General features: G+C 33.8%; 2 protein-coding genes across 3 annotated transcripts in view; one reads left to right on the forward strand and one right to left on the reverse strand.

Annotated features, from left to right (window-relative positions):
• Nucleotides 1-6400, reverse strand: part of LOC106867995 (uncharacterized) — a 61893-nt gene extending 55493 nt beyond the window's left edge. The window contains exon 1 of the mRNA XM_052974719.1: nt 6197-6400. The gene's annotated coding sequence lies outside the window, so the exon portion shown is untranslated. The remainder of the gene's footprint in view (nt 1-6196) is intronic.
• A 70-nt stretch (nt 6401-6470) lies between these two features.
• Nucleotides 6471-10171, forward strand: part of LOC106883956 (centrosomal protein of 19 kDa) — a 12735-nt gene continuing 9034 nt past the window's right edge. For both annotated transcript variants that reach the window (XM_014935236.2, XM_052974856.1), the window contains exon 1: nt 6471-6578. The gene's annotated coding sequence lies outside the window, so the exon portion shown is untranslated. The remainder of the gene's footprint in view (nt 6579-10171) is intronic.

The following is a 10171-nucleotide window of genomic DNA, read 5'->3' on the forward strand; positions in this document are numbered from 1 at the left end:
CAACCTTTGTTTTGAGTTGAAGAATTGGCTGAGTGCCAATCTTGCAGCGAGAACGTTGATCATGATCCCTTTTCTAAAAGCCCCATCTAACATTTTGACTAGACCTGCCTCTACTTTGTTTCTTTCTACTGCTAGTCCTCTGCCAAACCTTACTGATTCAATTCTAATTGCCCTTTTCAGAGCAAACCATCATTTATTGTTGATTATTGCCCCCTTCAATGCCCCCTTAACTAGTTCACTAATCTGCTCACTGACATCTTTACGCGTCAGCAACATGTTCAGCTTCCAGTAACTGGGTCCCTGTCTATGAAGCCTATCTAAGTTGACTGTACAGATCACAAATTTGTAGTCTATGTAGTAGACTACTTTAAACCGTGGACAATTTATGCTATCCTTATCTGCTATTCAACAGAATACCCTATCTAGATATGATCTGGATATCCCGATGCAGTTTGACCAGGTCCACACTGGCACATCCAGGAAATCCAGTCGATACCTGTCAGACAGTTGGAATTGTCTGTCTGAAGTCCGTGTTGTTATTTGACAGACAGCACAAACCCCAGGTAGACAAAATATCGTCAATCAACGTCACGATATTGTATACTGTGCAACGTCTGCACATGGGTAGTCATGATGGGTATACTGGGCTTCGTATATTTTACCCCAGTGTCACTTTGATGGCATGCACTAATAATAATAATAATAATAATAATAATAATAATCAATATCTAGAGTGACATGCTAACTTTAAAGCAAATGAGAGATCATTAAAAAGTGGTTAACATAAACATTTCAAGAGAATGAAGAAAAATTTTTTTAAAGAAGACGAAAGAAGACATAATTCAATAAATACAAAAAAAAAAACTGGTGTTAAAGTAGCTAATTGACAAAAGAAAAACACTAGAAGAAAGCCAATTAATTCAAGTGTTCGGTGGGGAGGAAAACAAAAGACAAAAACAAACACAAACAAAACCAATAGAGAAGGAGCAATGAAGTTTGTATAAGCTTCATCAGATTAAAGTGGGTTGTTACAGTCAGCTAAGAGAATAAATTGGACTGTTGCTGAATGCAATGGCTGCATGGCAGATTTAGTGTTTCAGTGATAATACTACTTCTAATAGTGGAGGCGCAATAGCCCAGTGGTTAGGGCAGCGGACTCGGAGTCATAGGATCGCAGTTTTGATTCCCAGACCGGGCGTTGTAAGTGTTTATTGAGTGAAAACACCTAAAGCTCCACAAGGCTCCAGCAGGGGATGGTGGTGAACCCTGCTGTACTCTTTCACCACAACTTTCTCTCACTTTTACTTCCTGTTTCTGTTGTACCTGTAATTCAAAGGGTCAGCCTTGTCACAGTCTGTGTCAAGCTGAATATCTCCGAGAACTACATTAAGGGTACACGTGTCTGTGGAGTGCTCAGCCACTTGCACGTTAATTTCACGAGCAGGCTGTTCCGTTGATGGGATCAACTGGAACCCTCGACGTCGTTAGCGACGGAGTGCCAACACACACACACTACTATTAATAATAATAATAGGGATGATGATTTCTTTTATTGGCCACAAGGGCCCAAGGCATGGCAGACAATATCAAAGGACAAAGATACAACACACAAAAACAGGTGGGGTTTACATCAACCAAAGGGAGACACTATAACATTAAAGGATATATAAATAGAAGTTAGAGGAATAAATGATTAATAAACAAATAATAAAAATTCTACTATAGACACTCTCCTGTAAACATAAGGCCTGAAACTTCAGGGGAGGGTACTAGTTGATTACACTGACCCCTGTGCTCAACTGGTACTTATTTTATCGACCCTGGAAGAACGAAAGGCAAAGTCAACCCCAGCAGAATATAATGATAATTCTTTCTACTATAGGTACAAGGCCTGAAATTTTGGGGGAAGGGGACTAGTTGATTACATCGACCCCAGTGTTTCACTGGTACTTAATTTTATCAACCCTGAAAAGATGAAAGGCAAAGTCAATCTCGGTGGAATTTGAACTCAGAACGTAAAGACAGAGGAAACGCCACTAAGCATTTTGCCCAGCATGCTAACAATTCTGCCAGCTCACTGCCATAAAAATAATAATTTTTTTATTAGCTAGAGAGGGGAGGGGCGCATCATAAAGACAGACAACAATGTTTCGAAAACTCCCTAAGTTCTAATAATACATTTCAGACAGATTCAGAGCCAAAGTGCTCAAGCAGAAATACTTTTATAGCTAATATTCTGCTCAATACCACAGATTTGCTTGTCAGTTGCTTGATCATAACCACTTGAGCTTGTCCTTCAGTGGCCGACAATATGTGCATCTCTGATCATAAGCAGGAGTAGGGAGGGAGCATCATAGCTACATGTTAAGAGGGATTCTTTGGGATTTGAGTAACACAACAAAAGCAAAGTTTGAAGAAAATATAAGCCATTCTTCATACTTACCAGTGGTAAGCAAATAGACAATAACAGTTGTTATCCAAGGGCAAAATTTGTGTTACACAGGGTAATAACAGTTTTATTGTGGGGATTAAAGACAGTCAATATTTAATTTCTGATTTCACTGATACTTGTATTCTATCAACTTCAAACATTTTGTCATGTCACTAGACATTATATGTTAATATACAAAATACACCTTTACTATTAGGGAATAAATATCAGCTCCATTGTGAATGGTATCTGTAGAAAGCCAACATCTGATAAAGATCATTCTGTTAACCACTTTAGATAATCCTCAACCATTTTTTACCTACTGACTCCTTTGATTACTATTTTACACTGGTGGACCCTGCATAGCTTCCTGATGTTTAAAAACTAGTTTTATAGATACTTCTTTCAACATTCCTATATTGTTCTTCAAACAATATAGGAATTATGTAAAACATTTGAAAAAGAAACCTTGCTGTTTCTTCCAATAGGTACATCTAAATCAAAATTTTTTCATGAACCCTTAATATACTAATGTGGGCCCAGATTTACTACTTTGCTTGCATGGTCTCCTAAAAATCTTATATGGACCCCCCCCCCAGGGGTCATACAGACCCCAGTTGAGAATCACTGGTTATGACCTATTCTGTAACCTCCAAATCCTAAAATGTGATGCTGGTGAATTAGCAAGCAGTTGCCATTCAGAATCTATCATTTCCCTATTAAAAAAAGAAAAAAAAAGCAAACAATAAAACACTAAAATGTTTGAAATTTTGGAAAATCTCTAAAAATCTTAAAAGCCCCAGTTCTGGTACCACATAAAAAGCACCCATTACACTTAATAAAGTGGTTGGCATTAGGAATGGCATCCAGCAGTAGTGGCCATGCCCAAACAGACAATGGAGCCTGTCTCCCCCACCCCCGCCAGCCTTACCAGCTCCTGTTAAACTGTCTACAAGCCATGCCAACATGGAAAACGGATGAATGATGATGATGATGATGATGATCCAATAAATCTTCAAAATAGTTTTGGTTGTTTAATGAAAATTCGATTTGGTTGTTATGTTTTTGGAGTATGATTCTCATAAAATTCCAACCATTTTGCTTCCATGTTTCTCAACCTAAATTGAAAATGGGAATAGATAATCTTGCATACATATGCGTCTTACTTGCTTCTAATCAATGAATGAAAAAAAAAAACAAAAAAAAACCCCTAAGCTAGTGATCTCAAATTATGTATTATTTCTATTCTAACTCCCTCAAACACATATATACTTATAACTTCAGTAATATATTTAAGCAAGCATTTGTTGGGAAAGGAATTCTGATAGTCTGCCAGCGGTGAAGATTCATAGTTGTATTGTGTACACACTGGTCACCCATTTTCAGCTTGCACAGGATGCATACACTAATTTTTCCACCACTGAATAAAATATGTGTCAGTTTGAGTGTAAATAAAAATAATAATACATATTTCATAATCGAATTATTTGCTCGACTTAATTGTGAAGAACATCAGGAAGAGAAAATCTTACTTTTCAATCATGAAATTGAATTATAGGCGAGTATATATACACACATACAACACACTGACATATCACGTAAAGGTTACTGAATTAGACAGCAAAACAAAACTATAGTGATTTTTAGAAGTTGGGTGAGGCCTTCTTTGATGATACGAGCCTAAAAAAATAGACAATTAGGAGAGGAGACTGTTATGACAAGTTTACAACACACTTCAGGCAAAATTAAACAAACTTTGCAAACGACCACAAACAACAATTGCACAAAATTTCATGTCAAACCTATATATTTGAATGTTTTATTCTTTTATTTTGCGTATGTATATGATACTTAAAATCTAATTCTGTTTTGTTATTGTTCCAACAGTAAGACACACTAAAAGAAAACACAGATTCACATTGATAAACAAATGTTCAAATCGAATTCTGCAACATCCACTCATACATAAGCCACTTCATTAAGCTCCAGATGAGGGGGAAAAGGAAAAAAAAAAACTTTACCTATGACTGAGTTAACTTCTCCTTAATTCATCTTTTCCATTTTCCAACTCACGCGCGCACAGCTCCCTCTCTCTCTCATCTAAATTTATATATCTATATATATATAACGTGTTTTCCACTGACTATTCTTTTATTCTTTTTCCAGAATACGTTTCAAAGATGAGGTACAAGGAACAGGCATAAATATATTTATTTTTTTTTAAATGAAAAGTAGACAGAAAAAAGATATATATATATACACACACAAAACATATTGCCAAAAGGAAGGAAGAAGGTTCATATCTGATCAAATAAAATAAGGTTTGAAAAATATTTAAAAAATAAAGATGAAATATATCAATTCATTATGTTCAAAGATTGTGATTTAAGCCTTAAGAAATTAGTTAACATCAATTGATTCCACAAAGGGCTAAGATGAAAGTGATCAAAGCAAAAACAAAAGGCTGTATTCTTCAATATTTAGAATGTTGAAGGAATGATGTTACAACAAAATGGAATAACTAATAATGTTTAATATTAAAATGGGGAGATAAGTGATGTAGAGAGTAAGACAAGCCTTTTATAGGTCCGCTTCGTAAATGGATATTTAAAAGATGTGTTAGTTGTGAAGAACAGGAAGATTTCATATCCTGACAGATGTTTAAAGAAACTATTTTGGGAAGAATCCGTTTGAAATATTTCTAGAGAACTAAAAACAATAAGAAACCACAAAGAAAAATAACCTTATATAGAATTATATTAATATAAAATCCACAATGCAAATTTCAAACCTATTCCTTGGTAGTTGTGTTCTTTTTTTTTTTATAAGTAAAACAAAATAAGTCAAGAAACATGACATATTAAAATAATTGACAAAAAAAAAAGCAATAACTTTATAAATTTACAGCTGTTGGGTGGAATTCGAATATAATGCTTGAGAATAAATCTCATATCGGAGAAACTGATGTGATATTTGAAAAAAAAAATAATAATAATCAGGTAATCTCCAGCAAAAATTCAAACAAAAAGCTGATCGAATTGTGAAGAAAAAACGTAACAAAAACAAAAGAAAATTTCAAACTAAACATTACTTATATCAAGACGCAGACTAATTATAAGATATTTAAAGGAAAGAAGACAACAGTTCATGGAGACAAAAAATAAAAATAGGAATCCTCATAGCTAAGTTGAAATTTTGCTCCTTTTTCTTTTAATTTTTAAGATGCAAAAGAAAAAAAAACTCGGGACAGGCTAAAAGCAGATTTCAGAGTAATAAAAATCAGGCGAAACATTTTTCATGAGAACACTTTAGAAATTAAACAAGAACGATTTTAGCGATCAAAAATACTCAAGGTTTCGAGTAAGTTTAATATTAAATTTTGTTGTCTTTTCCAAGCTGCCTTTTTTGTCTTCTTTTTGTTGAAGATGCAGAAAACTCTGCAATGACACAGTACTGATGCTTGATTGAATCAGAATAAAATCATAATAGTTACATTATTTTACATGAAATAATCGGTAATCTATATTGAGAAATCTACCAAAAAGCCAATCTAATTCTTTGGAAAACATTTTAATAAATATGTAATAGAAAAAAGAAAGAAAAAGGCGAGAAAACATGACACTTTGTGTCTTGTTTTCTCATTTCACAGAGCTGAAGAGACCTCATTTTTTTTTTACAATCAACGAATTCTCAATTTATAATCATTGGCTGCAGAAAATATCTACATGATACATTAATACAGTAGTAGAAATTTTGTCTCTGTACCTTATATAGTGATGAGTTGTTCAATTTGACTGTATAAAATGAATTTTCAACTTGCCAAGATAAAAGGGAAATCACACAAGCGCCATAATATCATAAGGCGGGTTTGAGTACGCATGACAGAAGATAGACAAAACTAAGGAAACGATAAAATGACATTTGGAGAAAAAATCTTTTTTACAAATTCTAATGAATTATTATGTAAGCAATATACTTACATTAAATTATAAAACTATTCATTTTGAGTAAATTTTTTTCTAAAATTGATTAAAAGTAGATTGTATAAGATGATATAGATTAGTTAGTTCTGACAAATGCCAGTAATCGTTGCTACGCATGCGTTAAGTTTACTGTTTCAACATGGTTGGCAAGTTGACCCTAACAAGTAAGTACAGATAGATTTTAATGTTTAATTCTCGACTTAAAATAATTTTCCGATTCTTCTGTAACTGAAATTATTGGAAAAAATAAAGATACACCAGATACTACTTGTCAAATTATTTTTTACTTTTAATTCCATCTCTAAAACATTGTTTTTTTATGTCGAATGTTGCTACTTAGCATAACTTTGCAATGTATGGAGATCTAACCTTTCTTTCTCGTTGTGTCGTATTTTTGTCGCGATACGTCTGTTACTTTTCCCCGCCTGCAAAAAGTTAGAAATATATAATCATGGAATTTTAAGGATATGTCATTACTTCATAACTAATTTGTGTGGTCGGACCATCGCTGAAAACTTCGTCTTGAGGTGTCGATTGCATGGGAATAGCAGTTTCTTTCTTCTCCGAGTCAACATGGGGATTGTTCAACTCGACTCTTAAAAAGTGACAAAACACTCTCTATTGTTTATAGTGCACAGGTGAATTGAGCTGTTGAAAGTCAAATGGGTTTTTCTTTCTTGAGAACACCTCACAGCATCGATCGGAAAATGCTGGATGCGAAATGTCGACCCTTCGGCCAGGAAGCCATGATCAGTGCCACTTGCGGGTCAACTTCATCTCGCCTTACAGAATATTAATGGAATATAAGTATGTATAGTGTTCATACCTTCATGGAGGACTTTTGCAGAATTCACGAAGTGTTTCAGCAAAGAGTTCATTTTCTCTTAAACTTAAATGCTGTATATTGCTGTTAATGTAATACCAGTTATGATAAGAATTCTGCATCACAGTCTTGGAAACATTCAGAATACAATAAAAATATGGCATTCCATAAATAGCACCATTGTCTTCCTGTCTGTCTTGGAATATCCAATTACTGTGTCCCGTGCACTAATGTGTGTCTCCTAGTAACTGAACATGTGATGTATCTGGACTGGCACCTTCATTTGACAAGATTCTTGTGATTTTCCAAAAAATTTTTTCTTAAGTGAGATATTATTTTGCCAAAACACCCCACCCATCTATGAATATAATATAGAAGTCGGTAAAAACCTGTTTGTAGATATTTTGTGTTTATTATCTAATCTGTCGACTCAAACGCACACCAATCAGGACATATTGTGTAAATTATTTTCACCTTGGCGAAAAGAAGTTCGGAATTCGTCTTCCATTGAACTACTGATGTATTTGGTACATTTATTATAACTATGTTATTGTGTAAGAAATCTGCTTACAGCACGGTGGAAAATGGTATGAAAAAATGATCATCAGAAAACACACAAGTCATCCTGTTAAAGCTATAAAAATAGGTTTTGTTACAAAGAAAAAGAAATAAATTATTAGATGATGTGTTTTCCTTTTTATTTATATCTATATAGATTATCAAAATATTGGGATTATACAAAACAGATAAAGTCACTGAAACATGTAAACCCTTAAACAGTTCAAAGAAATATGTGGATTGGGTTACTGCTTTTAATATGCCAGTTTGTCTTTTCAACTTGTATTTTGTCATATCACCTCCAATATATCATGTGCGCCTTGCTCCTTATTGAAATGACAAAATACAAGTTTAAAAGACAAACTGGCATATTAAAAGCAGTAACCAAGTTCGTATAAGCATGGAGAAAATGGGTGTCAAATATTAAGAGAGGGGAGCTATTTAGTCTCAGAAGCAATTTTATTTTTCTCTGCTGCCCATTGTACAGTCTTGTACATTTACTTTGTGATTCTTTTGTCATTACTTCAACAAGTACAGTAGTATCTATACTTCACTGAGGAGGTGTAGTACAACTAAAGCATGTCAGAGGTGTTTCCCATACTTGCTGAAATAATTAAAATAATGTCAGTCATTGATTAATTTTTACTACATGATTATTTCCAGTTCTTTAATGCTCTTTGCAGCATTAAATATGTTAGCACCAAGTAGCTAATTTACAATTTGAAAAAAAAGATAATGCTGCTTTAAGAAAGAATTAAAATATTTTAGACAAGGCCTAATTAAAGTATGTGAAGGAACATGGCCTATTGGTTAGGATGTTGCATTCAAAATCCTGGTTTCACTCCCCAGACCAAGTGGTGCATTATGTTATTGAGCAAAACACTTCATGTTGCTCTAGTCCATTCAGCTATCAATGAACAGCATTTATATGCCATAGAAACTAGATGACGAGCTCTAATAGTCCCAGGACTCGATAGTAGTGTCCCAAGGACTTACTTTACTTTTTATTTACCTAAAGAATAAGTGCCAAGCAAAATCCAAAATTAAATAATTAGCAGGTGATTGCCAATTTTAGAATCCTTTCTTATATCTAAATTGTTAAAAAGAAAATAGAGTTTGTTATTAACATAGCTGTTAAGGTACTTGCCAAATTATCAATGTCTTATATCCTATCACTAGCACAGCCTAGTGTTTCTTCTAAGTATACTAAGGCCTTGATTGAGTTCATTTCACTATAAGTAGATAACTAATAAAATATACAGTTCACAAGTATGATCAACTGGATATGAGATTATTGTGTATTAGGAAAACACTTTGTTTACTGGTCTTGCTGAACTCAGAATTCTGTCATGGGCCTGAAGAAGTTTGTCAGTCGCTAAAACAAAATATTAGAATGGTGGAATGTTAGTGATTGTTATGTTTAGTCTTGTTTCACACTCTAAACCTTGCCAGAATCCACTTACCATCTAATCATTTACTGAGATTATTTCAATCAACTATGTCATTTCCTGTACAAGTCTTTAATGTTGTATCAATGTAAGGAGATCGTTGCTAGCATTTAAGTTGTTAGGCCTATCAGAAAGTGAGCTGCCATCATGATGTGATTGGCAGTAATATTTACAGGTTTTTTTGTCATGTAATACTAGTGAATAGGTCTCTGAATATGCTACACCATGTTATTTTTGGTCTTGCTTCTCTGATGCTTACAGTTTGACATTACGATTTGTATTGCAGTCTTTGAATGTTATTGATTTGGTAAGATCGAGTTGTATCTATCCAAGTATATGCTATACTTTGTTGTCATAGTTTCAAAGAAAGAAATATATTAAAAAAATAGAAAGAAAGAAAACATGCACAAGAATAGAATCTGCTACAAACCTTGTACTAACATCTCTATAGTTGTGGTTAGAAGCTTGCTTCCCAACCACATGGTTTCTGGTTCAGTCCCACTCCATGACACCATGGGCAAGTGTCTTCTACTATAGTCTTGGCCAGCCAAAGCTTTGTCAGTGGATTTGGTAGGCAGAAACTGAAAGATGCCCATCATATATACATACATATAAAGTCAGTAAATAGTGGGGTTGTGTTAACCGCACGTGGAGAAATAATAGGAAAATGAAGAATAAGGCAGAATGCTAAATTGGAAGCATGTTTTAATAAAGATTTCAAATTGGAAACATGTTTTGATAAAGGTTTCTAACCGGCTTTCATTGCGAAGCAAATTTTCAAGAAGGAGAATGAAAATGTTTTTTACAAAGAAGTACAAAATGAAGAAAATAATATATAAAAAAATAACTATACCAATACATTATATTGTCTTTGAGCTTTTGAAGTTCAATGGTAATCCATGTATATAATGGTTGGAAAAATAAGGAC

Source organism: Octopus bimaculoides, chromosome 19 (assembly GCF_001194135.2).
Source record: "Octopus bimaculoides isolate UCB-OBI-ISO-001 chromosome 19, ASM119413v2, whole genome shotgun sequence".
Lineage (NCBI taxonomy): Eukaryota > Metazoa > Mollusca > Cephalopoda > Octopoda > Octopodidae > Octopus > Octopus bimaculoides.